Source organism: Archocentrus centrarchus, unplaced genomic scaffold (genome assembly GCF_007364275.1).
Source record: "Archocentrus centrarchus isolate MPI-CPG fArcCen1 unplaced genomic scaffold, fArcCen1 scaffold_24_ctg1, whole genome shotgun sequence".
In the NCBI taxonomy this organism is placed as follows: domain Eukaryota; kingdom Metazoa; phylum Chordata; class Actinopteri; order Cichliformes; family Cichlidae; genus Archocentrus; species Archocentrus centrarchus.
In genome coordinates, this window is record NW_022060254.1 from 5,757,797 (window position 1) to 5,763,796 (window position 6,000).

At 38.6% G+C, this 6,000-nt stretch overlaps 1 non-coding gene across 1 annotated transcript; it reads left to right on the top strand.

Annotated features, from left to right (window-relative positions):
* The first annotated feature begins 581 nt into the window (after window positions 1-581).
* On the top strand, window positions 582-655 carry trnat-agu (transfer RNA threonine (anticodon AGU)). Its single transcript has one exon. It is a non-coding gene; the product is annotated as a tRNA-Thr (tRNA).
* The last annotated feature ends 5,345 nt before the right edge of the window (window positions 656-6,000 follow it).

Consider the following 6,000-nt stretch of genomic DNA (forward strand, 5'->3'; position numbering starts at 1 on the left):
CGAACGAGCCCACACCTGGATACACCTGCAGCTCCCGACCACACCCTGTTTTCCAGGTGTGACCCACAGGGAAAGTTTAGCTTCGGTTTAACAGGAAGTGTCCGTGTGTGGCAGACGGTGATCCGTGATGCTGGGTTTAGATAACAAACGTGTGTGAAGATAACCGGTCTGAGGACAAAGGAGCAGAGCGTCACATTTTAACACTTTGTTTAATTTTATGTGTTTAATCCATGAAAACTTGGAATAATAAAAATGAAAGGAGCAGATGTGCAGATGATCAATCAGTGGGAGTCTGACATGTTTAAATCCAGACTGGGCAAAATGTAAATGATATTTAATGTAATTATTATTCTTTCAAAATCCTAATAAAACTATTAAAGTGAAGTCAGATTAATGAGAGGAGCTGTGTTTGTGTGGGTATGTGAGCATCTGTGCTCCAGCTGAAGAGAGAATTCCCAGCTGGAACTCCTCACATCAGATTTCCAGCTTGGAAAATCACATTTTATTTTCTGTATATTTTAGTTCTAATTTATACTTTATATCTTAGAAAGTTTGACTTTCTAAACCTTTCTTCTACATGTGGCACTATGACTTAGTGGGTTAAAGTGTCTGTCTAGTAAACAGAAGATCCTGGGTTCAAATCCCAGTAGTGCCTCGAAGCTGTGTGTGTTTGTCTGCGTGCCTGTGCTTTTGGCCATAGAGTTTACACAGTCTAAGGCCCCGTTTACACGTTTTGACGATAGCGTTTCAGAAACGATCTGCGTGGGGTGGGCAACTCCAGGCTTCAAGGGCCGGTGTCCTGCAGCTTTTAGATGTGTCTCTGCTTCATCACACCTGAGTCAAATATAGAAGTCATTAGCAGGACTCTGGAGAACTTGACTGCATACTGAGGAGGTCATTCAGCCATTTGATTCAGGTGTGTTGGATCAGGGACACATCTCAAACCTGCAGGACACCGGCTCTCGAGGCCTGGATTTGCCCACTGCTGTTCTAGGATATACTATAACATGCAGACAACTTTAATAACAACTGGACAAAAACTACACATGGATCCTGCTCCTTCCTGTATATTGACCAATGCATACGGTAAAGGAAAAGAGGAGATGAGGAATTGTAAAAAGAACAAAGGCTTGTATAAGGAAAAGGCAAAACAAAATATATACAATATATATAATTTCTGCTTTTAGTTCTAATTATGTCAGTTTTGGTCCTCATAGCTCAGGAGGTAGAGCAGAGCACCTATTAATTGGAATTCATCAACTTTTGTGGAGGAAATTCAAAGGACTATTTCTGAAACCCTTCCAGGACTTCCTCAAGTGAAGCTGGAAAAGCTGGTGGAGAAGCTTGTTAGCTGGTGCGTAGAAACCAGTGACGATCTAAAATATGTACAAGGAGCTCCTGGAGCAGACCTGACTGATGTTCTTCCTCCCATACAGACTCACAAACTGCTTGGCAGCTTTAAGACAAGTTAATAACAATATATTTTGTCAAAACCAACTACTAACTGGTTTATTAAGGTCGTTATTGCTGTTCATACCGTTTTTAGTACTACTGCAATGCAGAAAACATTCTTTGCTATACAAGAAATAAAATACATGAAATACTAAATAAAATGTAATTTCTCTTTTAGCTGGGGAAAAAAATGAAATGAAAATGAAAACTACTATCAGTGAATATTGTTATTTTTTTCAGGAGACAGCTTTACCCTTCATCAGTGGATGATGAGCATCGAGGGTGAAATTGTTTGTGAGGGCGTTCAACCTACGTTCCAGGCTGGTCTCGCAGCACTTTCTATATTTTTAAGCTTGAGTATCCAGAGGAGGCAACATGCACACTGGAGTTTTTTCAAAGGTGAGATCTAATTCAGTAACATATTTGGTAGTTCACAAGCATTTAATCTAAAAAAGGCAACATGTACCTTAAAATAAAGAAAAGGGTGCTTTTGAACACTGAGCTATGTCTCCCATCTGTTTTTAGGTGATTCACAGGCTTCAAACCTCAAAGGGGAACAAAAGCTGCAAAAGGAAAAGTAACATCAAAAACGACTCGTGCAAAAGAAAAAGACAGCAGTGAACCCACATGTCTCGACTCCTCTGCAAGTTCATGGACTACCAGAGGAACTTCTAAAATGGTAAGATTACACATTTACACACAGTCTGTCCCCTCTATGTGCTCTTTGCTTTTTTACTCTATCTGTGCTCCTCTCATGACATGGACAGGAGGACAGATAGAGTAAAAACACTCTCTGTCTGTATCTGTTTCTGTCTGTCTTTCTCTGCCTCCATCTCTGTATCTGTCCTGTCCATTCATCACAGACAGACAGGAGGACAGCTACAATGAGGGAAGGTCAGAGAAAGAGTGTCTGTCCACCAAATCTGTCCTCATGCTGTCTGTCTTTGACATAAATGCAGTTTAACCTGCTGTATATTTCATGTGTTAACTAAAACATTTTCCTTTCTTTATCTTCCAGCCACCCTTTGATGATTTCAGGAGGCGTTCAGGACTGAGCCCTACTTGTCATGGTCCTGGACCGGTGGCCCAGTGTTTTGTGTTCTCTTGGTTCTGTTTCAGTTATTTCTCATGCTTATTAGTTCTCTTTTGTATTCCTGTTTATTTCCAGTCCCTTGTGTTTCCCTGTGTCAGATCTAAGTTAGTCACTTCCTGTTTTATTTTGACAGTCTTGTGTTCCCTGGGCTTTGTGTTTAGTTTTGCTTCCCCTGTTATTAGTTTCATTTGCTTCACCTGCTGTTTCCTCTTGCCCTGATTGTGTATTTAAGCCCTCAGTTTTCATCTGTTCTTTGTTGTGTCGTCATCAGTGTTCCCTCGCTGTGTGTGTGTGTGTGTGTGTGTGTGTGTGTGTGTGTGTGTGTGTGTGTGTGTGTGTCCCAGCACCTTTGCTTTGTATTTACTTCTGGCACCCGTCCAGCTCCAGTTTAGCTGAGTTTATGATTCCTTGTGTTTTTTTTATTTTTAATAAACCACCTTTAAGTTCTATTTTGTGAGTTCTGGGGTCTTCCTGCTCCTGCCACACATCGACACAACATTACTCACCACTCATTCATGTTGGTTTGGTTTGCCTGTTCCCCGAGTTTTAAACTAGCTAAAGATGTACCGTTAGGGTTCCTATAAAGTGTTCAAAAAATGTAGCTCCAATATTTGACAGTGCTGGATTTCTTCCTTTAAAAAAGGGAAAAGAGACATTTAGAGTTTTGACTCTGGAGGTTTTACATGAAAATCATTGTTAAGCAAATGTTGCTGTTGCTCATGCATCAGTTTGTCAGTTTTAAATTGAAAATTAAACAAAGTAAATGTAAAAGATATTTTTTTATTTGCTCAAAATTAGAAATTGAGAGTTTGGTAAATTAAGATGCAAGCTGACATTTTTACTTTTAACAGCTAGAAATAGCCAAAGTATGCAGAGATCAATTAGTGTTGAAATTACAATATAGGGTGCCTCTTAAACTACTGTAAAATGAAATAACTTTTACTGTAATTCTATCACAGGATTACTGTAATTTTATTACATTAAAAATGTAATGAAATTACAGTAAAATTGTAATACAATTACAGTAAAATTGTAATAGAATTACAGTAAAATTGTAATAGAATTACAGTAATGTTACTGGTGACCAGAGGTGGGAAGTAACGAAGTACAAATACTTCGTTACTGTACTTAAGTAGATTTTTCAGGTATCTGTACTTTACTTAAGTATTTATTTTTCTGACTACTTTTTACTTTTACTCCCTACATTTTTACGCAAGTATCTGTACTTTCTACTTCTTACATTTTCAAACAGACTCGTTACTTTTTAACACGTCAGAGAGAAGTTTGCGTTTCCGGTCAGTGCGCCTTCAAACATAAAACGATCTGAGCCTAAACGGAGGAATAATAACATATAAGAGACAATCGTACTGCGTATCCTCCATCACCGGGGCTTATCTCGTACAAAGGGATTAAATACGCAAACCCATATAATTAATGTATCATTTATAGCGCTATAATCGGGCCGGACCGAGTCCGTAAGTTGCGCTGCGGCACATAAACAGCTTAGCTAGCGCTACTGAAGAGGAGCAAGCATGAAGGGAGTAACGTGTGGCAGGTAAATGCAACGTTTCTAAATGCTCAACAAATATCAGCAAACACACAAAGTGTGTGCAGTTTGTCACACAGTGTGTCTGCTAGCTAAAAGAAGAGCTGCTGCATTTCAGGGAGAGCAAAGAGAGAGAAGTTCACTCAGAGATGGAGAAAGAGGACAGGAGAGGAAGAAGAGAGGTTAGAATTAAAGGTAAGGACTGGAAAATAAACTGAAGTATGCTGACTTTGTGTAATTCAAAGATTGTATGAAAATACTGCAGTTTAGTGTGTAATAAATAGGTTAGTTTGTTGTACTGTATTTACAGTAAAGCTCTGTGTTGGACTGGAGCACAGTGTTTGTGTTCATGGTCAGAGTTACAGGTTACATCAGTGCAGCAGAGATAAGTTTGAATCAAAGCTGCTGATGCTGAGATTCATTCACTGAATCCAACATTTCTACAGCCTGTATGCTGTCAGTGTAGGGGATGGAGATCAGCTCAGATAGCTGTGAAATACTGGGTTACATCTTTGTGAGTTCAGTTCATCCACACAGAGCAGTAAACCTCAGAGTAGCAGCAGCAGGTCAGCTGATCACAGCCTGCACACCAACATCATTTACTGCAGCTCACAATAGAAAGCTGTGATTCGTCTCCCCATGCAGAGCCACTACAGCTGATCTTAGGGTTCCTCCACCTTCTGAATCCCACTGTAACCCCTGAGTATCCTCATGGTGGTGTTTAGGTGGAGGCACAGTCACCCTCTACTATGGAGGACACAGAGAACAGAGCTGTGTTTAAATTCCCTTTAACAGTTTGTGTCCTACATAACAGATTCAAGCTGAGTGCATTCATTAGAATTAAAATTTAAATTGGAATAACATTTGTATTCTCATGTACTATTTTATATTATTACAATAATATATAATGAGGTTCGGTTTGTTTTACACAAAAATAGCAGGTAGAAACATCCTCCAAAGAACTACTTTTACTTTCTTACTTTGAGTAAATTTCAGAGCCTGTAGTTTTTTACTTTTACTTAAGTAGAGAAGTTGAACCAGTACTTCGACTTTTACTAAAGTATTTTTTAACATAAGTACTTGTACTTCTACTTAAGTACAGAATGTCAGTACTTTTGCCACCTCTGCTGGTGACCGTTGCTGTAAATTCTACAGTCACTTTTTTAACAGTGTAGAGTTGGTGGCCTTAATGCTGGGTTTACAGCGGGCAGAAGGAAATAATCAAGATCTACTTATTGCATCAGATAGCTTGTTAGCTATAATGAGTATTAGATCTGGGAATTTGTGCAGATTAAATGTTGTATATGAAATATATTATAGTCTGCAAATACTTTGTAATAATGTAGTAAAGGTTGTGTTACGTTGGGATCCAGGAGGTGTGGAAGGAAATGAGGATGTGGATACGTTGGGGATTTTTTATTACTCTGATATTGAGATTCAGTTATTATTTTTTTAGTTTAGCTTATTTACGACTATAGGGTCACATACACAAAATAAAAATGTGCACTGTATGCTTAGATTAGATTGATAGATTTGAGGCTTCTTATATCTACTCTCGTTTACATTTTGTTTTTATATCTATTCATATTCATGTCTGGGGGTCTCACTTTTATTTAGTGCACACTTCAGGTTCATGTTCGGGGCGTTTTTGAGTTTGTGGACTTTTTGAGGTTTTATTTGGGTCTTTTGGTCGGTGGTTTAAGTGTTATTTATCACACTTCAAAGTTCTTTCTGCTGAGCAGAAAGAACTTTGAAGTCAGAAAACAATAACATCCTTCTGTGCAAGCTGCAACTGCCAAAACAGTTCAGCTCTACAGCAGTGTTATGAGTTAAATAAATTCAGCTAAAACTGGCAGAACCTCAAACTTCCTTTTTAAAAATCCCCATTGCACAAGAAAGGAGGAACAAA